Raw genomic sequence first — 26,442 nt, 5'->3', positions numbered from 1 at the left:
CGGAGTGCTCCGACGGAGGAATTTCAACTGGGTCGATTCCTACATTTCCTGCAATCAGGATTGTCTATGGGTCTCAAATTGGGATCTATTAAGGTTCAAATTTCGGCCCTGTCGATTTTCTTTCAAAAAGAATTGGCTTCAGTCCCTGAAGTCCAGACCTTTGTTAAGGGAGTGCTACATATACAGCCTCCTGTGGTGCCTCCAGTGGCACCGTGGGATCTCAATGTGGTTTTGGACTTTCTAAAATCTCATTGGTTTGAACCACTAAAGAAGGTGGATTTGAAATATCTCACATGGAAAGTGACCATGCTTCTAGCCCTGGCTTCGGCCAGGAGAGTGTCAGAACTGGCAGCTTTATCTTACAAAAGCCCATATCTGATTTTCCATTCGGACAGGGCAGAACTGCGGACTCGTCCGCATTTTCTCCCTAAGGTGGTGTCAGCATTTCATCTGAACCAGCCTATTGTAGTGCCTGCGGCTACGAGTGACTTGGAGGACTCCAAGTTACTGGACGTTGTCAGAGCATTAAAAATATATATTGCAAGGACAGCTGGAGTCAGAAAATCTGACTCGTTGTTTATATTGTATGCACCCAACAAGATGGGTGCTCCTGCGTCTAAGCAGACGATTGCTCGTTGGATCTGTAGCACAATCCAACTTGCACATTCTGTGGCAGGCCTGCCACAGCCTAAATCTGTAAAGGCCCACTCCACAAGGAAGGTGGGCTCATCTTGGGCGGCTGCCCGAGGGGTCTCGGCATTACAACTTTGCCGAGCAGCTACGTGGTCAGGGGAGAACACGTTTGTAAAATTTTACAAATTTGATACTCTGGCTAAGGAGGACCTGGAGTTCTCTCATTCGGTGCTGCAGAGTCATCCGCACTCTCCCGCCCGTTTGGGAGCTTTGGTATAATCCCCATGGTCCTTTCAGGAACCCCAGCATCCACTAGGACGATAGAGAAAATAAGATTTTACTTACCGATAAATCTATTTCTCGGAGTCCGTAGTGGATGCTGGGCGCCCATCCCAAGTGCGGATTATCTGCAATAATTGTACATAGTTATTGTTAACTAATTCGGGTTATTGTTGAAGGAAGCCATCTTTCAGAGGCTCCGCTGTTATCATACTGTTAACTGGGTTTAGATCACAAGTTGTACGGTGTGATTGGTGTGGCTGGTATGAGTCTTACCCGGGATTCAAAATCCTCCCTTATTGTGTACGCTCGTCCGGGCACAGTACCTAACTGGAGTCTGGAGGAGGGTCATAGGGGGAGGAGCCAGTGCACACCACCTGATCTGGAAAAGCTTTACTTTTTGTGCCCTGTCTCCTGCGGAGCCGCTATTCCCCATGGTCCTTTCAGGAACCCCAGCATCCACTACGGACTCCGAGAAATAGATTTATCGGTAAGTAAAATCTTATTTTTTCAGTGATTCTTCCGTCCACTTGTTCTCTGAACTGCAAGAGAAAGGTAACATCCCTCACATAAATTTATTTTAATTCCTCCAACTACGTCACTTCCATGCTGTTGTTACACTACAATTAACAAACAGACCCCTCACCACCTGCGAATCTTTGTGCCTCCGACAAGGTTCTACCAAGGGCCATATTTCCATTTCACTCCTCTTCTGAACATAAAGACCTCACGAGTCTTCCTGGGAAGCCGATCTAGGGGAGATCTTGAATACGGAGGAGGAAATCCACAGCTGCGCAGCTTCTAGCTCCCTTTGTGTGCGCACAAATTATTTTATCGATAGTACTACGTTCCTGCTTGTCTTCATTAGATGGACCCTAATACACCCACCGCTTGTTGGAGGAATTCTTCATTTGAATTCACGTTTATTAATACGTGGTGGCATTGTCCCAAGCAACGCCCATTTTGTTCTGATATCGGGAACTTGGTTACCTCTCTTAAGGTTATTACCATCCTGTTTTCCCCTAGATTTCATCTCCTAACCACTGAGATCCCTGGGGCCACTCGTCACCAAACCATGCTGATCCCACACATTTTTTCAGAAGCCACTTGCCCAATCGCAGCAGACTAGAAACAGCCTTCTGTGCCCCCTCGCTGCAGGCCACCCTTTCCAGGATCTGGCATGTTTACAAAATGGAATTTATGTCAAACTTAATACACAACACCTTTCTGTCTTTTTCTAAAATATGGGATCTCTGGACTTCATGTTTTCATGTGCAGCCCCAATTTGTAAAATGATTTCCCCCACCATTGCTTTTCCCGTCTGGCTCTACCCCCTCCCTTCCTTTCAGTTCTATCCCTCGCCCCCCCACTGCGGATTGCCACTGCGTGTCCTGGTTCACTTCTCCTAAGAAAATAGGTACATCTCTGAACAGTTTAGTTGGGCCATCTTAGATGCCCTTTGTTTGTTTTTTTGTTTTTGTTTTTTTTGTATCGTCCACCATTTTACTTGTTAATATCCACCTTTGGATGTTTTATCCTATGTGTCTCTTTGTATGACATTTGGGTGTGGTTCATCAAATCGACAGTGTCTAGGTCGACAATGTTTAGGTCGACCACTATAGGTCGACAGTCACTAGGTCGACATGGATGGAAGGTCGACAGGGTTTCTAGGTCGACATGTGCTAGGTCGACAGGTCTAAAGGTCGACATGAGGATTTTTTTTTTTTGTCGTTTTCTTCGTAGAGTGACCGGGATCCCAAATTAGTGCACCGCGTCCCCTCGCATGGCTCGCTTTGCTCGCCATGCTTCGGGCATGGTGCCTTCGCTCCACTACCGCTTTGCTCGGCACACTTTACCGTTTCAATCGTAGTCCACGTGGATCGTTAAGTATGAAAAAATTCAAAAAAAGAAAAAAATGTGAAAGCTCATGTCGACCTTTAGACCTGTCGACCTAGCACATGTCGACCTAGAAACCCTGTCGACCTTCCATCCATGTCGACCTAGTGACTGTCGACCTATAGTGGTTGACCTAAACATTGTCGACCTAGACACTGTCTATCTTCAGACCGGATCCCATGACATTTATATGATTATTATACTGCCTAATAAATAGTCATGAAAAGAAATAAAATAAACTCAGCCTTAAACCTCACAGCTAAATTGTTACAACTGCTGCATTATCCGTAACCCACAGGCTATTACATTTACCCCTATAGATTTGCAGTCTAGGGTACAGTATTGCTTTGTGAATGGTGAAATATTTTATTTAAAATGAACAGTTTCACACTGAATTTTCGCTCTGAAAATGTTAGAATATTAAACAATTTCTCATGAAAACACAAATCCTTTTTTTTCCATATTTTTCTGTTATTTAGTTTGAGCAGCTAAGTTTTTCTTTCCTATGTACCAATCCAATTAGAGACAAACAAGTTAGCGATGCCTGTTATAAGGCAAATAACAAAGTAGCATCCTGAGATACCAGTACAAAACATTTTCTCCATTCTGTTGTTTTTTTCCCTTTTTTCTTTTAATATATTTACCAGAAGCAGAAAGCGCTTCTGCTCAGCTGAATGCCCCGCTGCTTTCGGAGTGTTTACTGCGAGAGATTTGAAATGAAGGGGCCTTGGGAGCTGAAAAGGACTGGACCAGTTTTAAGGAGTTGGCATCCTAATCTGTACTAGTGGCCTTGGAGGGGACCTGACTGCTTAGTTAGCTATCTCGCCAAATTTCTCTCTTGAAAAACAGTAAAGCAAAGAGATGGCAGCGATCCTCTCCAGGCTTAATCACACTTCACTCCTCACGCCCAACAAACTTGCATCCTTTTCCATTTTCAATCCCTTTCTTCTCTTCCTCCCCGGTGGTTATCTGTGGCAGCATTTTGCAGAGCATTCTAGCATCTATCAGAGGGAAGTAATCCGCTGCAGCATATACATTAAGGGTTAATGTGCGCAGACAGGTATGACACTTTCCTCAAGGCAAAATAGACCTACTGAGATGGGAGCCTCCTGATTTGCTGTAATGTAATGACAATGTTCCTCCACCATCTGTCTATACATAATGACTGCGAATGTTTGGAGTAATTGTTTTTCTTTTGATTTATCTTCATAACTTTTCTGTGGTTTGTTTTACAGATGGGCAATCCGGGTTATATATTAAAATCTTGTAATCGCACTGCACAAATGTCACAAGTAAAATTATCTGACATTGGGTTGTGCGTTCAATGACTTGTTATTTATTATGTTGTCTCAGTGGCAATGAAGTTTGAGATTTTTCTTCTATTTTTAAACCGCTTTAATTGCCTTTGCAACTAAACAGTTTATTTCTATATAATTTCTTCAATGGCATTATGAAAGATTTCTAATGAAAATGATCTTCAGCTTGAGCTTAGGCTGCCATTTTTGTGTTATCGAAAGATGAGGGCTCATTCTCTCAATTCAATCTTTCCCTCCCCTCCACTAATTTGTCATAGCCTTCTGCAGGCATATACAGGGATATAGGTATTGAAGGGAGGCAAGGGTTTGGGAGAATATAATCGACTGTGTGCCTGATTCAGATGTGGTTGTATTTTAAATATTTCCGCAGTTGACTGATTATCAGTGGACTGTGCATGCCACAATGCACACGCACAGATTGAATTGCGATCAAATGTGACCACGCTTGCAGCGAGGATTTATTAACGAGCGATTGACCGACTTGGGCCATTTTGTGGGAGGTACCGGGGAGTGGCGGCAAAAACAGAGGCATGTTGTCAACATTTTTTGAGCATGTATCTGCCTACATCTGCGATTCCGTACGTAGAAAATATTGCACCAGCGTCTCATTTCTACACAACCATACTATTACTCAGATGGCTGGTTATTGAAGGATCTGCGACCATTGCAGTGTATTTGTGCGCATTTGCTTGGATCTGCGAGGCTGCCAGATCGGCGTCTGTATACATTTACAGGGGGCTACTGCATCACTATATTTTCACACAGCAGCTATGTAAAAAATTGTAGTCGCAATTGCATTTTCAGGGAAGGAAATGCATATATATTTTATTGTTTTATAGCACTTTATACCCTTTCTACCTAGGGTACTTTGTAGCTTTGTGACTAAATGCAGTATCATTTGCTCCGTGCTTCTTAAAGGACAGTGACTGCAGAGTGATATTATTTTATTATTGAATCCATTGGTAGTGTTTTTAATTGGAATAGTCCTTTTTTTTTTTTTTTTTTTTTTTATACGAAAGCTGATTTAGATAAAATAGTAATAATAATAGAATGCTATCAATGTCCTATATTCTCTAGTTTAGTGAATGTTAGTGTTTGTGTTTATTGATTTACATTTTTTATTTATAGTGTTTATTACAGTATCCACAGTAGATAAGAATACACCTTGGAGGATGCTACCAAAGTTTTTCTAATAGTATAGCAAATATTTGTTTCTTTGGTCTCCAGGTGTGTGGATATCATTCTTCTGCATTCTTATCTGAAGATCAATTGATATAGCTATGGACGGACCGGGCAGTGTGTTAAGCATACACACTGCCCGATCTGTCGGCACTGACATCAGGAACTGGGCGCCCGCAAAGTTCAGCTGTCAATCACTGCCGACTGCTGCAGCATGTGTACGGGCGGTCGGCTGACTGCTCATATACACACAGAGATGCACCGATATATCGGTAGATATATTGGTCATTGGCTGTGCTGCAGGGCCGATGTGATAGGTCTGTGAACTACGGTGTTCACAGACATATTGTTCATACACATTGGCCGACGAACCAGCAATATATCGTCCGTTCAATAAAATGGTCGATATATCGGACATTGTGTACACACCTTACACTACATGAAAAGATGGCACATATTTAGAGACATTAGTGTAAGAGTAATCCGGAAATTAAATGTCAACCCTTTCTAATAACAATACTTTGGTGAGAGACCACTAACATTGTCTCCATTTAACACAGGTAGAACCCTCACATATAGCCAGAGCCTCTGCTGACCAGCCTTGGTGATGAGCAGTTCACTGTGGCAGGAGAGATCAAACATTTTAAAGCCTCAGGGGTAAATTTACTAAAACGTCTAAAAATTAAAAGATGTGATGTTGCCCATAGCAGCCAAATAGATTCTGTCTTTCATTTCTCAATTGCATCCTAGAAAATGTAAGCAGAATCTGATTGGTTGCTATGGACAACATCATATCTTTTCATTTTTAGAAGCCTTAGTAAATGTACCCCTTAGAGTTGCTCTGTGAGGTCTCCTCTGCTATAAAGAGATCTAAGCAATGCTGAGGGTGAGCAGCAGACCTTATATGTAGTGTGTTCTGGGACCTGGCTAAATAGATTGAAGGAACTATTATCAATGAGAAAAATATTTAGTACGGGGTTTATTTAAAAAAATAAAATTGTATTAAATCTGTACACGGTGAACTCAAATGCAGCTTTCTAAATAACTATTTTATGAAGCAAATCATTCATCTTAAAAGAAAACATGCATTTCACCATGTCTAATAATTGATGGCATTTAAAGTTCGTTATCTGGACTGCCCGCATAGAAGGTCCACCTTGTTTCATACCTTCCGTGGCTTTAAAGGTAATGTGTTTCTGCAAGAGACTCATTTTGCTGGCATCAGACACCCAGAACGTAAATCTAAATACCTTTCCCTTCACTTATCATGCTTGTGACCCTACCCGTAAAAAGAAAGATGTTGCTATATTGAATGTTTCTGACAACTTAGCCCTGCACTCTCAAATGATAATGCAGGTATATCCAGGAGGCACACCTTTCCAGGTGCTGCTTTGTGGGAATAAGAAAATTACCAATATTCCGATAGTAACACAGGATTTTCTTATCTGGAGGTCAGTATACACTATTCTGCAGGGTCAAGGTATGGACCCAGATACTCCATTAGACAATAGATACGGCCTCCAAGAACGGTCTTCTTTACAAATGAGGGAGGTATGGGGAAAATGGGGAGTACAGTCTTTGGGTCATTTATATGTTGGAGAGGTGTTTAAATCATTTCAGCAACTTCAGCTGGATTTTAGTATACCAACTTCATATCTCTATAGATTCCTTCAACTAAGGCAAGCTATAAATGCGCAGTTTGTCAATACCCCTTTAATAGTTGCTGAATAAGCGGTTTAGACTATGCTACAAAATAAGGGGAATAGACATTTAGTTTCTGCTATTTACTTTGCAGGCACATCACTCTGATTTAATGTCCTTTCTTTAAAGTAAGTGGGGATAGGATCTGGGTGTAATTTCTGATGATATATGGGCACATGCTATAGGTTCTCCATGCCTCTCCACTACTACTGTTAGGTACCAACAAATATATTTTTTAAAATAATTCACAGGGTATATATGGCTCCAGTTAGACTTTCTCGTATAGGGGAAATCACAGTACATTTTGTCCCAAGTGTGGGCCTCCGGAAGGCAATTTTTGGTTATGTCCCCAGTAGCTCTATTTTGGAAGGGAATAATTAATGTCCTGGTAAGGACTGGCATTCCATCTGATATTCTCACGCCTGTAGTATGTGTATTGTCAGCATTGAGGAGGAGATTCTTGATGCCCCAAAGCAGACGGTATATTATTAATATGTGTCTGCTAGCTAAGGTCTGCATTGCCTGACTCTGGCTAGCTACAGAGGCCCCGTATTGATTTCTTGAATTGACTTGGCTTCTGAAACAGTAGCACATGAAAAATTTGTATTCCTGGCTAGGAAAGCGGAAAATAAATATTTTCATATCTGGGGCAGGTGGCTGGATTCTTCATATTCCACAAGACGAAATAAGTAAGAATATTTGACTGAGTGGAATGCATTATTCATATAGAGATGTGTGGGGAATGTGTGCTACCTGCGCCTGATTGTGATTGATTTGCTCTCTGTGGTGTTCTGTAGCCTGCAGCCTACCATACCATACCCTAATACTTTGATAGCTATGTCATGACTTGATTTGTTATTTGTTATATGTACTGATAATTCATACTCCTATTCATGGTACGTCATATGTGTTAAAGAAAGTCTACACGCAAAATGTTATTTTTCTTAAAATGTTTATTTACTGTACGGTTGTTGAAATTCTACATGTACTTTTTGTATTGTTTTGACTTACAAAAAAACCCAACCCACAATAAAAACTATTGCATTTTAAAAAAAGGTGTTGCTATATGTTTTTTAGGATGCCTCACCTTTGTTCCCATTTCCATTATTAAGGACCAAGGATGCTACCTTATCTTCGTTAGGGAGCTAGATGGCATCCTTTTTACGTTTGCTAATGTTTATGCCCACAACTCGGAAAAACCTGTCTTCTTCCCAGCCCTTAGTTCACTATTATTACAGCATAGAAGAGGTAGAGTGGTCTTAGCGGGGAATTTTAATACTAGTCTGGCTTCCCACCCAACGTTGATAGGTCCAAGCCTTACCCCTTTCGTCTCCGAATTCTGCATGTGCTAATTTGGACGCCCTGTTTCTTAGCCAACATCTTTTCTTTGATGCATGGTGTGTGAAAGAGCCTGTGTCACAACTGAGGGCCTGAGCTGACGGGAGGCAGCCTCAGTTGTAGGGGCTGAGATGTACCGGAACCTGGGAGGTTGTATCAGACCCCTGGACATGTAAGTAACATGAATAATAACTGCCCGAAGGCGTGACCACGACAACTTAGATAAAAGTCAATGATGTTTATTATGACAACTCCGCATCACAGCAGCAATAAAGGAAAACGTAAAAGTCAGCAAAGAATAAATACAGTTCCTGAGTACTACAGGATGGCAGGAGCCACAGGGCACTGGTAGTGTGAGATAGTTCTTATGATCTTCTAGATGGAAAGTCCTTACCAGGCCCGGCTGTAGCAATGGAGATAACCCAGGATTGTACCAGCTGGTGTTCCAGGAAGAGCTGGGTTGCTGAAGGTAAAACAGCTGCTGTGGATACTGGCTGGAACCAGACTGTTGTTAGCACGGAGTGGATACTGGCTGGAACCAGTTAAATAATAAATGAACTTTGGGAGCGATGAAATGTGAACTGAAATGTAGAACTTGAGAGCGGAGAAATAATAATTCCGGTGGAGAGTGGTAAAGTGTAGAAAGGACACCGGCCCTTTAAGGGAAGCTGTATTCTGCTGGAAGCTGAGGCTGGAAGCAGGTAGTGTTGTAGCTGGAAACAGATGAATCCACAATGGATTGGAGAGTCAGGCTACACCGCAGGTGGAATGCTGGTGCGGGTCTCTATGGTGGAAGTCTTGAGACAGGAGCTGGAACCTGGAAGACAATCATAGAAGAGAGACAAACAGGAACTAGGTTTGACAACCAAAGCACTGACGTCTTCCTTGCTCAGGCACAGCTTACTTATACCTGCAGCAAGGAAGGGGTTGGCTAGGCAATTATGCAAATCAACAATACAAACAGCAGATTGGTGGAAATGATCAGATGACAGAATCCAAGATGGCTGCGCCCATGCAGACACTTGGAGGGAAGTTTGGTTTGTAATCCATGTGGTCTGGGAAACAGTAATGGCGGCGCCGGCCACCGGAGACAGGAGACGCCAGGCTGATAGATGCACATTTAACCACGCGGGCACAGCGGAGGCCGCGGCTGATGAAAACACCACTCTGACACTCTGCATGTGGAAACTCAGGAACAGCGGAATCTGGTCCTGGAACGCTGAGCCCGCCTTAGGAGGCATCTGAAGGGTAAGTAATGGCGTCCAGATACCCGGATCGTGACAGCCTGCCACTGAAGACTTAACCTTTTACTCAGCTGTCCACGATGTTTATATGCGGCTGGATATGATCTTACTAGGTGTTTATCCTGCGCAGTTGATTTAGGATGTCACCTGCCTAAATGATCCTCCAAGGCTCTTAAACTGCTGTGTGCCAGAATCGAGGTGGATATCTCAAAAGCCAATAAAACCCCAGGCCCCATATTCCGGCCACCTATTACAAAACCTTTAATTCCATACTCTCCCCTCATCTTGCTGATGTGTTCAATGACGTGATGTCTGGCGGCTCTTTCTCTAAGTACGCCCTTTAAGCTAGAATCATTGTTATCCCTAAAGATGGAAAAGATGCCTCCAACTGTGCTAACTATAGACCCATCTTGTTTAACACCAACATCAAGATCTACGCAAAGATCCTCACTAATTGCTTGAACTTGGTTTTACCCAGCTTTTAGCTCATTGCAATCAGGTAGGTTTTTTTATACTTCAAGGCAGACCCGAGACAGTACTAGCGGGTGATTAGTCTCATTCACTCTGTTAGCGCTACCCACACCCATTGGTGCGCTTCCTAGATGCTGAGAATGTCTTTGACCGGATCAGCCGGCCTTTCATGGTGCAAACATTACGCGCTTTCAGTTTAGCTGGTGACTTTCTGCAGGGTGTCCAGGTTCTCTACCTTTGCCTTGGTCATTGATCCCCGCAGCTTATCCACAGATAGGATTTGGATGCTAGACAGTCCAGGTGTATTGACCCTCCTTCTCGTCAGCAACTCATGAATAAAATTTGGCATCCATGGAGAAAATATCTGCTTATTTACACAGTATTTCCCATAAATTTCTCATGGTTTGTGGTGACTGGTTTATATACTCTACGCCTCATGGAGCTCTCCCCTCAGGCTTTTCAGACCTCCTGCTTTAATGCTAATGGCACTTCTTATGGTATGCAATTACATTCCCGACTGTCTGGATCCTGGAGGTCAAAATCCCGATGTTGAAATCCCAACAGCCATTGAAATGCCGACGGTTGGAATTCCGACCGTTGGCCAGAAACTCCACTTGGGTGGTGGTCCACACCACCACCCGAGGGGGAATAGAACCCAGGCCTGAAGCGTGGCAAGCGTAGCGAGACCGCAAAGGGACACTCTGCGCTCGAGGTCAGGATTCCGGCTGTCTGGATTCTGGCGTTGATATTTCGACTGCCAGGATCCCATCAGTTGGGAAATCATACTGATCTCCTTCTTATGCCCATTGCAGTTTAGCTCCATACTACAATTGTTCATTCATATTTCTGCAACGGGGTACACTGTGTTCCACAGGGAATACATCGGGGTGTAGAGATAGATCTTGATCCAGAGGCACCAACAGGCTAAAGCTTTAGACTGTCCCAGAATGCATTGTGGGGCCTTCTCTATAACCCTGCCTCCAGGCACTGTGAGCTCAGTTTTAGAGTTGGTGCCTGCGTGAATCAGGTCACTTAACAGGGGGGCTGCGCTAGGCAGCCCTGAAAAAGCTTTTTAGAAGACTTCAAGGGCTGCAGCACTTCATATGTCAGTGTGACATACTGTGTTGTGGCTCCATCACCTCCCCAGCTGTGTCGCATACTCCCGCTGGCTCTGTTCCCGGGTTCTTGCGGTGGAGGCGTTCCGGGTCCTAGGCACACCATCGCAGACGCTCTCCTGGATCGCGTGGCTGCTACTAAGGGAGCAGGAAAGAGGTTCCCCTAGGCGGGACCCACCATTAAATTGCGTTTCGGTCGCGGCTTAAGGAGACGAACTGCAATGCTGGCATGGACACTATGACAGAGCAGGGACCCCACTGTATCCACCAGGGCATGGGAGCACAGGTGTGATAGTAAAGTGTCCACTTTGATAAGGCACCATAGTACCTGGTGGTGAGGACCGGCATAGGGGAAAAAGCGCTTGACCTGTAGCCCCTCCCCCAGTTCAGGGCGCCATCTACTGCTGGTGTTGCCCGCCCTGGAGCTGCATCACACTCTCCCTCACTCCCTGACTGAGACTCTGGGCGCCATCTTCTCATAGTAGCTGCGACTGGTCTCCGGGACTGCAGGGCAAGGTCTCATCTGTAAATCCGCCTGATTCATCAGCGCTGTGATTTTACAGACACTTAAGTATTCTACATGTCATTTTAAGACAGTGTTAGTTAAGTGTACTTCTAACAGAATATATTGTACGAGTATTCTGATATATACATCTGGTCTCAGACCGTACATTGGCCCTCATTCCGAGTTGTTTGCTCGCTAGCTGCTTTTAGCAGCAGTGCAAACGCTAAGCCGCCGCCCTCTGGGAGTGTATCTTAGTGTCGAAGTCAAAAAAATATTACATAAAGAGAACATACAAACTACACACACAAGTCGCTATACTTGCAAATACGCGCAGCGAGCACAGCAATACATGGTAACGCACGCATTTACACGGACATGCCACAGAGATGGATTCGACACTTATTTCATACAGTACATAATTATAATAATATCAAGCGCCAGACATCATGATGATTTAAAATTATCTAATGAATTAATGTCATGTATGTGTATTATTTGAACAAAACCAGATAGACCGGTCATGTTTACTATTGAGGCAACCAGATTGATGTGTAGATTCATTTGATGCTTGTTGTGAAGTTGTGGGACATTGCAGTGGATAATTATGATTAAATGTATAAAAGCTAAAATCACTTTTATTAGAACAATAGATATTCCAAACAGGTGGTGGACAGGAAACTCAGGCCAGCCCCTTTGGACGTCCCCAAGGCTGAACCTGTTCAGCATATACAAAGAAACTAGTGACTCATCATGAATGAGAGAGAGTCCCCTCCCCAAACTAGATAACACCTTGCTGATCACACAGGAAGGCAGTTCCTGTTTTGGTCTCAGAGGAAGATGGAGTCCCAGCATTACTTTACAGAGAGAGAGAGAGTCATATGGAAAGACGAATTTTTATAACTTAAGGATAATGGTATTGTATGCTGGCATATAACTGTATGTAACTTTATGTATTAACGGCTTACTCTGTGAGTTGTAATCATGTAACTATAGGTATACTGTACTTTGTAATATATATTGAATCCATATCCTTTTAATAACAAATATATACATCAAAGAGCTTTGGAACTCAGATAATGTGTGGGTGTATTGTTTTCTCTTATGGGATACAGTGTTTTGCGATGTACAGCGCACTTTTATCGTATATGGTAATAAGATGCGCCTGGCGTCTACAATATATATTAGAGCGGGCATTTTAAATATTTGTGAGAAATCAATTTTGCATTCTTATTAGCTTTGCAGAAGTGCGAACGAAAGGATCGCAGAGCTGCTACAAAAATTTTTTGTGCAGTTTCAGAGTAGCTGCAGACCTACTCCTAGCTTCAGACTATTTTGTTCCAGTTTTGACGCCCCAAACACGCCCTGCGTTCGCCCAGCCACTCCCCTGTTTCTCCAGCCACTCCCCTGTTTCTCCAGCCACTCCCCCGTTTCTCCAGCCACTCCTGCGTTTTTATCAGGCACGCCTGCGTTTTTACACACACTCCCCGAAAACGGTCAGTTACCACCCAGAAACACCCACTTCCTGTCAATCACTCAACGATCAGCAGTGCGACTGAAAAGCGTCGCTAGACCTTGTGTAAATCTGCATCGGCTTTTGTGAAAGTACGTCGTGCGTGCGTGCCATACGCATGCGCAGAAGTGCCGGTTTTTAGCCTGATCGCTGCGCTGCGAACAACTCTGAATGACCCCCTTGTTTTATTTATATATATATATATATATATATATATATATATATATATATATAATTTATTTCATATATTATTTATTATATAATATTTATTTACTAGTCCAGTTTTATTGTCTGACTAAAATAATTATCTGCATTGTCACTGTGACTGTGTGTGCCTGTATCTGCTGTGTGGATTTCACTTTCAGTGTATCCCAGCTATAGCCATCACTGTATTCTATACCCTAGGGGACTAAAGGGGTAATTCCAAGATGATCGCAGCAGGAATTTTATTAGCATTTGGCCAAAACCATGTGCACTGCAGGGGAGGCAGATTTAACATGTGCAGAGAGAGTTAGATTTGGGTGTGTTGTGTTCAATCTGCAATCTAATTTGCAGTGTAAAAATAAAGCAGCCAGTATGTACCCTGCACAGAAACAAAATAACCCACCCAAATCTAACTCTTTCTGCACATGTTATATCTGCCTCCCCTGCAGTGCACATGGTTTTGCCCAATTGCTAAAAAAAATCCTGCTGCGATCAACTTGGAATTACCCCCTAGGTGCGTCAGGGTCTAATATTTAGTGCTGCACAGTATTTACAGTTAAGTGTATTCTACTGTGTATTTCAGTCACCTCGTACTGCATTTATTCTGTTTGTGTGCTGTATATACTGTCACATAAATAGGGGATTTATTTGCAATTATTGTATTTGTCTGGCTGTATCGTACTCTTGCGCTCTAGGGTTACATTCACTATAATGTCCACCACAAAGAGCAGGAAATCCGCTGGCGCTCCTACATCATGCAGCGTATGCACCAAGGATTTGCCTGAGGGGGAAGTTTCAAAGGATGGCCTGTGTAATATGTGCCATACATCTCCCAGTCAGCCCACTGCTCCTGTAGCCAATCAGGAGCCACCTTGGGCGGCGTTCTCAACTTTGCTTAATACGCTTGTGACACGCCTTACGCCCCCTATGGGACCTCCTGTGCCATTGCAGTCACACATTGTCGCTGTGGTAAATTCACCCTGGGCGGATACTCTCTCTACCCAAATACAACAATTGAACCAATCTTTTGTTAGACAAAAACCTACCCCACGTCCCTCTGGGGTCAAGGGGTCATCTAAACTGGCCGCTTCCTCACAATCCACTTATATCTCAGATGATACTTCTGATGAGGATGGGGAGTATACTGATCCGTCAGACACTGATACAGTTGCTTTTGACGAGGAACCTACAACTCAGGTTTATGTCCCTGACCTCGTGGAGGCTATTAAGCTGATCCTACAAATCGATGATGATGTAGATCCCACTACTGCGTCTAAAAAAACCTGATAAATTTAAATCTCAGAAGGTAGCTAAAGTAGTCTTCCCGCATTCTATTTAGTAGACCTAGTCAGGAACCCTGGTCTTCTCCAGGAAATAAATTCTCCCTGTCTAAAAAGATGCTAGCTCGTTATCCTCTCCCTGCTGAGTTGTGTAACAAGTGTGAAAATTCACCGCCGGTGGATTCCCATGTCACCCGTCTCGTGGTGTCATCTACTCTGCCTGTCACCTCGATGAAGGAACCGACCGATAAGCGCGTCGAGGGATGCCTGAAGTCTATTTACTCCCTTACAGGTGCGGTACATATACCCACTATAGCAGCCTCCTGGGCCGCAAATGGAATTGAAGCATGGGTTCAGACAATAGAAGAAAAGCTGCCTCGGGATATACTGCCAGACAATATCGGTCTCATATTACCACCGCCTCCCAATATATTCAGGAGGTGTCCTCTGAGGCAGGTGTAATGGCGGCCAAGGCGTCGACTACGTCCATCCTGGTGAGTCGAATACTGAGGTTGAGGTCCTGGAAGGTGGACCTGGACTCCAAAAAGACCTTGGAGGTACTTCCTTTTAAGGGAGACATCCTATTTGGGGAAGATCTGATTAAGAGTGTGACTGACTTAGCGGCTGCTAAGACTGCATTTCTCCCGAATACTAATCCTTCTGCACAGAAGGAAAGAGTACCACTTTTCATTCCTTTTGACCTCAAGGGAAAGCAAAAGTTCAGACATACTCGAGACAGGCTCGTGCTCCCAATACCACTAAGCCCAAAGCAAATCAATCCTGGGCCGCCCATCAGCCTGCTTTCTAACAAGACAAGCCTGCTGCATGACGGGTCGGGCCTCCTCCTGGAGGATTCCAGGGTGGGAGGCCGACTTCAGCAGTACACCCAGGTCTGGTTAAAGACCACTTCAGATGCGTGGGTGCGAGAAGTCATCTCACACGGGCACACAGTCTCTTTCAAGAGACGTTTCCCTTGTCAGTTCTGCGCGACGGTTATTCCTTCGGACCAGTTGACAGCGCAAGCTCTACACTTGGTTGTGCATTCCCTCCTGGATACAGGAGTGGTAGTGCCGGTACCCCTGTCCCAGAGAGGTGGAGAATACTACTTGACCCTGTTTCTAGTCCCGAAACCCAATGTGTCTTTCCGGCCTATTCTCAATCTCAAAACACTGAACAAATTTGTGAGAGTGTCCAAGTTCCGTATGGAAACGCTGCACTCGATTGTACTGGCCATGGAACCTGGAGATTATATGGTATCCCTGGATATACAAGATGCTTACCTGCATATACCTATTACCATATCACATCCGCAATATACGCGGTTTGCTAATGGCAACCTTCACTATCGGTTCCAGGCTCTGCCGTTTGGACTGGCCACGGCCCCTCGGATCTTCACCAAGGTTATGACCGTGATGACTGCTCATCTCAGTCGTCAGGAAATCCAGGATCCTGCTGTATCTGGATGACTTGCTGAACCTGGTGAACTCCCAAGATGTCCTCCTCAGTCATCTGCAACTGACAGTACGCTTCCTACAAGTCCACGGGTGGCTCGTCAACTGGAAGAAGTCCTCGCTGGTTCCTGCTCGGAGTATGGTGCACCTGGGGGTACTGCTGGACACATAAAGCCAAAGACTGTTTCTGTCTCCAGAGAAAGTCCTGAAACTTCAGGACAGGATCAGATAATTGCTCTCTTGTCCAAGAGTGTCGATACACTCGGCGATGCAAGTACTAGGCCTCATGGTGTCTGCTTTCGACATGGTAGAGTACGCTCAATTTCATTCCCACCCTCTACAGAGGTTAATCCTTTCCAAGTGGGATGGCCTGCCTCATCGGATCAGGTCTCAAATGATCTCCTTGTCTCCAGAGGTTCGTCTGTTTTCTGAGCTGGTGGCTACAGGACCAGCAGTTGAGCAGGGGCAGTCCCTTCTGGATCCCCAACTGGGTCCTAATGACTAAGGACGCCAGTCTGAAGGGTTGGGGAGCGGTGCTAGAGCAACACTCTCCAGGGTCGGTGGACCAAGAAGGAATCTCTCCTCCCAATAAACATTCTGGAATTGCGGGCAGTATTCAATCCTTTGACTCTTGCCCTGCCTCTGATACAGAACAGGCCTGTTCAAGTACAATCAGACAACGCCACCACGGTGGCATACATAAACCATCAAGGCGGCACTTGAAGCTGCAGGGCAATGATGGAAGTGTCAAAAATCCTTTGTTGGGCGGAACGCCTTCTGCCAGCAATATCGTCAGTGTTCATTCAGGGAGTCCTCAACTGGGAAGCGGATTTCCTCAGTCGTCAGGACGTGCACGCCGAAGAGTGGAGCCTTCATCCGGAAGTCTTTCAACTCCTAGTGGACAAGTGGGGTATACTAGATGTAGACCTGATGGCGTCCCGTCACAATCACAAAGTTCCGGTCTTTAGATCAAGAACAAGGGATCCTTAAGCAGCGTTCGTGGACGCACTGGCAATTCCATGGAACTTTCGGCTGCCCTACGTGATACCTCCAGTGTCACTTCTGCCCAGTGTACTACGGAAGTTCAAGCAAGAAGGAGGAATACTACTTCTAGTCGCTCCAGCGTTCTCCGACCTACAGGGTCTCTCGATAGAGCGTCCTCTTCTACTTCCTCAACGCCCAGACCACCTCGTTCAGGGCCCTTGTGTATACCCAGACCTGGTCAGACTGGTTTTGACGGTGTGGCTCTTGAGGCTTCACTCCTGAGGGCCAAAGGTTTCTCCGAGTTGGTTATCCAAACTATGCTAAAGGCCCGCAAACTGGCTTCTGCACGGATTTATTATAGGGTCTTGAATTCTTACTTCACCTGGTGTGCTGCTAATAATTACGATGCTTCCAAGTTTAGTACTTCAGACTTCTGGCTTTTTTGCAACAAGGCTTGGATTTAGGACTTCGTCTGGCCTCCCTCAAGGTTCACATTTCTGCCTTGTTGGTGTGGTTTCAGAGTAAAATTGCGTCTATGCCTGACGTTCATACATTCACTCAAAGCGTTCTGCGGTTTCAGCCTCCCTATGTCCCTCCTGTGGCTCCATGGGATTTGTCTGTTGTCCTGAATGCCCGCAATAGTTTCCATTTGAACCTCTTGAGTCAGTGGACCTTAAATGGCTTACGGCTAAGGTTCTTTTCTTATTGTCTATTGCCTCTGCCAGAAGGGTATCGGACTTAGGCGCTTTATACTGTCGTCCAGCCTTTTTGATATTTCATCGTGACCGAGCAGTTCTTCGAACTCGTCCCGGTTATTTACCTAAGGTGGTGTCATCTTTTGACCGTAACCAAGAGATTGGTTCCTGCATTCATCTCTTCTGACTTGTCCTACAAAGTGTGGTCTTTAGATGTGGTAAGAGGACTCCATATATATGTGGATAGGACTGCCTCCATTAGGAGGTCAGATGCCCATTTTGTGCTGTTTGGATTTCACAAACGTGGCTGGCCTGCTAACAAGCAGACCTTGGCCACATGGATTAGAATGGTGATTGCACATGCTAATGTACAGGCTGGTATGCCAGCTCCTGCTACCACCAAAGCCCATTCTACTCGGTCTGTTGGACCTTCTTGGGCAGCTGCCGTGGTGCGACCCTTGAACAATTGTGCAAGGCGGCTACGTGGTCCTCAGTGAACATGTTCATAAGGTTCTATGCGTTCGATACTTCCGCCTCCCAGGATGCTTTCTTTGGAAGCCGGGTTCTTGTGCCCGCTACAGTGCATCACCTCCCATAAGGAACTGCTTTAGGACATTCCCGATGTTAATCCTTGTGGAGCCCAGTGTACTCCGCAGCAGAAAACGAGATTTATCGCAAGAACTTACCGTTGTTAAATCTTTCTGCGAGGTACACTGGGCTACACAAGGCGCCCACCCTGACACACTTGGCTTCTTTGGGTTGGTATGGCATTAGCCGCTGACACCCTCTCCTGTAGTGAGTGTGTGGCTACTCACGATTGTCATCTCTGGTACCTGCTACTGCATTGGACTGGTTAACGAAACTGAGCTCCTTGTGCACGGAGGCGGGGTTATAGAGGAGGCGGCGCTGTGCATCTTGGGAACAGTCAAAGCTTTGAGCCGGTTGGTACCTCGGATCAAGATCCTACTCTACACCCCGATGTTAATCCTTGTGGAGCCCAGTGTACCTCGCAGAAAGAGATTTAACAACGGTAAGTTCTTACCATAAATCTCGTTTTACTGTAATGCTAAGTTTTGTCTCCCTGTACTGTCCTTTGTACGGCGCTGCGAAACACTGTAGTAATAATAATAATAATAATTCCCGCTACGGTGCGTCCCCTCCCTTGAGGGAACTGCTTTAGGACATCCCCGATGTATTCCCTGTGGAACACTGTGTACCCCACTGCATAAAAGGACATTTATGGTAGACTTACCATGGTTAAATCTTTCTGTGAGGTACACTGGGTTCCACAGGGCGCCCACCCTGACGCACTTAGCTTCTTTGGGTTTGTATGGCATTAGCTGCTGTTACCTTCTCCTGTCGTGAGAACGTGGTTCTATGTGACTAACATCTGCCTTTTCTTTTACCTGCTTCTGTATTGGATTGGTTAACAAAACTGAGCTCACATTGCCTAGAGGCGGGGTTATAGAGGAGGCCCCGCAATGCATTCTGGGACATTCTAAAGCTTTAGCCTGTTGGTGCCTCTGGATCAAGATCCATCACTACACCCCGATCTGTTCCCTGTGGAACCCAGTGTACCTCGCAGAAAGAGATTTAACCATGGAAAGTCTACCATAAATCTCCTTTTCTGATGGGGTGTGGCCTGGCCGTTGTGGAGGGTGGCTGTACATCTCCTCGGCTCCTGCAGGCATAGCCCTTTTATTGTTTTTTTACCCCTCCTATCTGCCCCCTAAGCGCTCCAGATACCCCTCTGCGGCCTTCCCTGTTTAGCTGCTTGTGTTTGGGGGACCCAAGCGCTCCTGCGGATTGCGGCCTTTCCCCCAGTCTGAAGCCGGGGCCTGGAGTTTGGTGAAGGCCCGGACCGGCCTTCCGGAAGTGAGCCCTTACCGTGAGTCGGCCCCTGGCGGACCCCGCCATCGATTTGCTGCCCTGCTCGGACCCCCTGTGCCCTACCTGGGGAACGGAGAGCCGGACCTGCTTGTGGGGCTGAGTCCGCTCCACGCCCGGAGCTCCGTCTGCGGCCGCAGCGCCCGTTGTCCCCCGGAGCCGCCGGGCCGCTTGTCGTCTCTGCCTCCCCTGCCTCCTCCTTCCTCCCGGCTGCCGGAGTCCCGTGGTGCTGTGCGACCCGCCGCCCAGGCTTCTCGGCCTCCCCCGCAGACTCTTGCTCGCCTCCCGCCCCTCTGTGATACAGGCTCCGGAGCTCCTTCGGCCGGGGACGCGGCTGGGCCTTGGACCCCTGGCGCGCTGCTGCGGGGTCCCCCGGTGCTGCTTGCGGGGGGAGCCTGGGCTTGTGTGCTCCACTGTCAGCCTCTCACTATTGATCACCCTGGTCCTGGGGGTACACGGGCAACTACATTTATTGTGCCAGACAGGGCTCCCTTCTCTATAGGCCGCTTGGTCGCGCGGTGCATCCCCTGCTGCTTTCCCTGCTGGGTCGGCAGACCCTCGGTGCTCTCAGTGGAGGCCCCTCGGTGTCGGCACTGTCCCCCCCCCCCTCCCCGCTACCTGGCTGATCTCAGCTCTCAGCTTGGCACCTGCCTCTGGGAGATTGGTGGGTGCTCAGCGGTGCCCAGCTGTGTGTCTGTGCCCTCCAACTCCCGGATACCCCGCAGGGTTCTACACTGGGGCTCCCGCCTCAATCTGCTGCTACTTTGCCAGTGTCTCACTATAGCTGGACTGCTTCTCATGTACATGCTCATGGGCTCCTGCCCCGGGCTCGCTGACGGGATGTGAGTGTGGCCGCTCTCCACTGGCTATGCTGTCCACCTAGTGGGGGAAAAGTGCCCCCCGCCATCCATCCTGCTACGAACATGGTGTTGTCCTCTTGACATGGTCCTTCTCCCTCCCCTCTTCTGATGGCCAGAGGTAAGAAAAATCAACAGGGAAAATCCGCTCGGTCTACACGTAGTACCCCGTCTCAGTCGAACCTTCGATCCTATTTATCTGTACCGCCGGCTGCCGATCCCTCTCCGCCTGTGCCTGCGGTGGGTATTGACCCGGCTACGATGGCTTCCTCCCCCACATCAGGGGATCTCCGGGCTCAAATGACCCAATTGAGGGGTGAGATAGGGTAAATTCTGACTCATGTCCGCTCCCTTCCTTCCAAACAAGACATGCAAGCCCTTGAATGCCGACTTCAGGACTCTATTCAAACCCAGATCTCGTCGGTACAATCTGACATTAAACACCTGGGCACTAGAGTTGTTTCTTTGGAAGAGGAAAGGGACACAGTTGAAGACCAACTTCTCCAGCTTCGGGATACAGTCGCTCAGCAGGGGTCGGACATGGCAATGATGCAGAACAAGCTAGACGACCTGGACAACAGAGGCCGTCGGAATAATATTAGGATCCTGGGCCTTCCTGAAGAGGTACCTCCGTCCGGCCTCGTTGATGCGCTAACCAAAATATTCGGTGAAATCCTGGGCCTGGACCCCTCTGATTCGATTGAATTCGACCGTGCGCACAGAGCCCTCAGGCCGAAGGGTCCGGCTTCTGACCCACCGAGGGACGTCATCTGTAGACTCCACTATTTCTCGCAGAAAGCGGAGATTCTTCGTAAGGTACGGGATTTGGAAGGAGTCGATTTTAATGGTACCCGAATTCAAATCTTTCAAGATCTCTCCTGGCGGACGCTCCAACAGAGAAGGTTGCTGAAGCCTCTGACCACCGAAGCACTACGCAAGCACGGCCTAAAGTACAGGTGGGGATTCCCGTTCTCCTTGCAAGTCTCCCATGCTGGTGGGGTCCTCCATCTCCAATCTCCAGCGGATCTACCTGGTTTTTGCTCTGCTTTGGGCCTGGGGGATGTCTCCCTTCCGGATTGGCGAGCTTTTACTCTCCCCACTTTGGCCTCTGCCAACCCATCCAGAAGAGAACGATGGCACAAAGTCCAGAATTCGAAGAGGAAATCCAAAGGCGAAGATCCCCCCCCCCCCCCAAGTGTTCGATGCTACCTGACGAGAGTCCAGCTGAAGGGCCGTGCTGGTCTATTTCGAGTTATGGACTTGACGGCCTCTTATGCCGGGTTTGAAGTCAGACCCTCCTTGTCAGACTCAATTGTTCAGTTTCTCCGTTGATTTTGCCTCTTGACCCCTGATTTATTGTGTACCTCTTCCCTCCCTTTCTCCTCCTCCCCCCCCCCCTTTTTTTTTTCCCTTCTTCCTCCCCCTCCCCCCCCCCCCTACCTTGTAAGGACCCTTTTAGTTTTTTCTTATTTTTGCCGTTGTTACTATTATTAGTACTGCCATAATTTCTTTTCTCCACAGTAACACTCTTGCATTGCTTACCCAACACCGGTTAACTTGGCTGATTGTTTTATTCCAAATTTTTGATGTTAGGATGGCGGGGCCGCGAACCCCTACTGTGCCCCCTACCGCTATGGTTTTTCCGAGACAGGGGCACCCTTATGGTCCCATCCCTGTCCGGCTGCGGTATCTTACTGTCCGACCTACTTTGGTACGTCGCTTTTTTCCTTTCTGGTTCCTGACACTTCTCTTTCCTCGTTCTTTCCTTCACTTTCTCCTGTCTTCTTCCTTTTCCTTTCTTCACCTGGTCCACGACCTGAGAGCTCAGAGGCCCCCAATCTCTCTGCCATATGGCTTGCTCACTTAGGATTCTCTCTATAAATGCTAGGGGTCTAAATGTCCTCGAAGAGGGCCGGTGCCCTCATTTCACGCGGAGTGGGCCGATATTGTTCTAGTACAGGAGACCCATTTCCGGCACTCTCCCTCTGCCCGCCCATATGAGGAATAGGCTCTTCCCCACCGCGTACTACTGTAATTATTCCCACTCTAAGTCCAAGGGAGTAGCCATCCTTTTTGCTAAACACCTACCCGTCACCAATGTAGTGGTCCACAGGTTGGAGGAGGGGAGGTGCCTCTTACTTGTATGCTCAATTTTCAATACAACTTTTAATATTGTTAAGATCTATGCCCCTAACCAAGGTCAATTTGCCTTCCTCGAGGCTGTTTTGGACAGGGTGGACGCGCTGAAAGAGGGGATCCTGATCGTGGGGGGCGACTTCAACTTGACCCTTGACTACACCCTTGATGCCTCCTCCAGACCCACATCACGGCAGTGCCGATCCTCCGGGGAGGTGGGACGCCTGCTCCACCTCCACCAGCTCTCAGACGTCTGGCGTATCCTCCACCCGTCCGACCGAGACTACACGCATTATTCAGTTCCCCACCGCTCATACTCCAGACTGGACTTTATTCTTCTTGGTCATAGGCACCTGCCCCTCGTCCGCGATGCCTCCATAGGCCAGATAACGTGGTCCGATCATGCTCCAGTGAGACTTGACATTGCCTTCGGTTCCTCTCTTGCCCAGCGCCGCTCGTGGCGCTTTAACGAGTCCCTACTACATGATCCGTATTGCAAAGCCCAGCTTGACGATGCCATTGATATGTACATAAATCTCCGTTTCTATGTATTTTTCTGTATTCTATTTCGTATACTATTGATATTGTATTTGCCCTTGCTCATGTCTCTGTGCTTTCTCTTTCGTGTATTATAGAAACTTTATGTATAAAGAATATGAGAAAACATTTTTATTTACATTTTCTAACCTGAAATCATTTTGTTTGGTTGTGATTGTACGATGTGTATTCTTCTACTTGAAACCTTATATAAACCTGAAGTGTCTCAAGAGCTGATAACGCTGACAGGATGCCAGTGGCTTTTTATACACGGTACACGTGAAATCTCAGTGGTGCCATGAACATAATGCTGCAGAGGGTTTTATTAGAGGCTTCTTACAGCTGAGCCTGGTTCTGTAAGGCTCTTAAAGGGTAGCTCCTGCCAATTTTTGTGCATTAAGTTATAACCAACATACATCAGGGTTTTGCTGGTTAACTGTTATACCCAAGCTTCTCGGAAAGATTATGTAATGGTAACTATGTCCAGTCCCTCTAGTGCTTTATTTCCTTAATTGAAAATCCATAGTATGTAGGCAGCAAAAAAAGTTTTTTGTTGTTGTACTGTTTGTCCTACTCTCTATTAGGAATCCATGCTAAGCTTTGTTCTGTGTCCATGGGTAATGAAAAGACTGGTATACAGGTATAGTTTGAATGCGTATGCACAATAGCAAAAAAAATATTGCAAACTATATAAAGTGAAAGGTAAAGGAAGATGTATGCAAGGTAATAAATTAATGGAGATGGTTGGACACTGGTTTGAGCTGATATTCTGCTCCTATGTTCCACTTATCTCCTATTTGGTGATGAGGAACACTATAATAAAATACTGTATAACTAGCTCTCTGTCTCTCTACCTTTGCTAAAGTTACTCTAGCCAGAACATGGTTTGCTCCTGAACCTCTGGATATTTGTAAGTGGAGCACTCATTAATGAAGTCTCCAATCATGTGCGCCAATCATGGGTACTGTCTGTATACAAATATCAATTTATTTATTTTTTAAATGCTGCGCTTGAATGGATGCTGGCACTCTTACTGTTTGGCGTAGCTATAAATTTTGCACCCTCCAGCCAAAAAAAAATTCTGGCATCCCTCCCATTGCTATATTAAAAGTAAAGAATTAGTGCGTGCCATAGGCTTGCATGCTCCAAAAAGAGGGTTGTGGCGTCTGCAAGGGGTGTGGTATTGCTAGAAATGACTACCTTATACCCCAGTTTTGCAACCTGCACACTCAGATAGTGGGCACCACAGGAAAAAAATCCTGATTCATGCCCGCTACATTATTTGTCAATTTTCCTCCTTATGGTAATGCCGGTTACACATTATGCTACACACCTTAATGTCACTTACACAATATGCCACACACCGTAATGGCCATTACTCATTATGCCACACATCGCAGTGCTTCTGACACATTATTCCACATACCGTAATGCCCATGACACATTATGCCATTCACCGCAATGCCCTTGATGCATTATGCCACAATGCAATGCCCATGATATATTATGCCACACACCGTAATGTCCATTACACATTATTTCTCATACGTCCTAGAGGATGCTGGGACACCAAAAGAACCATGGGGTATAGACAGGATCCGCAGGAGACATGGGCACTTAAAGACTTTCAAAAGGGGTGTGCACTGGTTCCTCCCTCTATGCCCCATTAGCTCCTGAGGGTTTGATCGCTGGGTACGCTCAGATGCTCGCTCCCACAGCCGGCCGTCAACCCCCTTACAGAGCCAGAAGTCAGAAGACTTCAGTGACAGCATTTCCCTGAGGTACCGTCCGCTGCGCGCCAAGCTCCTGCTCACACACACAGCACTTCTGGGTGCAGGGCACGCTGGGGGGGTGCCCTGGGCAGCTTAAAATACCTGCGCAAAAGTCTGGCAAGAGGGGACATTAGAGTAAGACACTGTCCTAACCCCCGCCAGTGTTATCCGTATTATAAAAAAGCGGGACGGAAGCGCGCCATTAAGGGGGCGGAGCTTCGTCCCCACAGCTCACTCGGTGCCATTTCTTCTCCGCAGGCTGCAGAGACGCTGGTCCTTCCTCACACTGCTGAACAAGTATCAGGGTGCAAAACGGGGGGGGGGGGGGGGGGGGGGGGGGACAGGTTATTTGGTGCAATACTATATAATATAAAAGCGCTACAGGTTTGGGGCATTTTAGTTAACGCTTCTGACCCATTGATTTGGCGCTGGGGTGTGAGCTGGCAAATTCCCTCTGTGTCTCTGACAGGCTTCTCTGTGGGTCTGTCCCCTATAAGCCCAGTGTGTCTGTGGGTGTGTATTACATGTGTGTCGGCATGTCTGAGGCTGAGTGCTCTTCACAGGAGGAGACTGTATTAGAGACGCAAAAGGAGGTGGGGGTGACCATGTCGGCACCGCCGACTCCTGATTGGGTAAAGGTATTGAATGCTTTGAATGCTAATGTAGCTCGTATTAGTAAAAGGTTGGACAAGCCTGAATCTTAGACCCAAGCATGGAAGAAATCTGTGGAAGATATGTTATTACAAGTTCAGGTCCTCTCGGGGTCACAGAAACGTACGTTTACCCAGTTGGCAGACACTGAAACCGACACGGACACTGATTCCAGTGTCGACTATAGTGATTCCAGATTAGATCCTAAATTGGCAAAGAGCATTCAGTACATGATTGTGTCTATTAAAGAGGTATTGCATATCACTGAGGACCCTGCTGTTCCGGGTTAAAAGGGTCTGTATGTATAAGGAAAAGAAACCTGAAATAACGTTTCCTCCCTCTCATGAACTGAATACTTTATTTGATAAAGTCTGGGAAAGTCCTGACAGAAAATTTCAGATTCCCAAAAGGATTCCGGTAGTTTATCCGTTTCCCACTGGGGATAGGGAAAAGTGGGAGTCACCCCCCATTGTGGACAAGGCCCTATCGCGGTTGTCTAAAAAGGTGGCTCTTCCGTCACCTGACACGGCAGCCCTTAAAGACCCTGCGGATCGTAAGCAGGAAGCTACGTTAAAATCCATTTATACGACCACAGGTACACTACTCAGACCGGTCGTTGCCTCTGCGTGGGTGAGTAGTGCTATTGAAAAGTGGGCAGATAACTTGTTATCTGACATAGATACCCTAGATAGGGATAACATCCTCTTGACGCTGGGTTATATCAAGGACGCGGCTGTTTACCTAAAAGAAGCTGCGAGAGATATTGGTCTTTTGGGATAAAAGGGGGTAATTCCAAGTTGA

The 26,442-nt window shown here is 46.5% G+C and overlaps 1 protein-coding gene across 1 annotated transcript in view; it reads left to right on the top strand.

Moving 5' to 3' along the window:
• The window catches only part of FBXW8 (F-box and WD repeat domain containing 8), a 435,985-nt gene that overhangs the window by 83,273 nt on the left and 326,270 nt on the right, over positions 1 to 26,442 (top strand). The window lies entirely within an intron of this gene.

This window comes from Pseudophryne corroboree, chromosome 1 (assembly GCF_028390025.1).
Source record: "Pseudophryne corroboree isolate aPseCor3 chromosome 1, aPseCor3.hap2, whole genome shotgun sequence".
Lineage (NCBI taxonomy): Eukaryota > Metazoa > Chordata > Amphibia > Anura > Myobatrachidae > Pseudophryne > Pseudophryne corroboree.
This window is presented reverse-complemented; position numbering and strand designations above follow the sequence as displayed.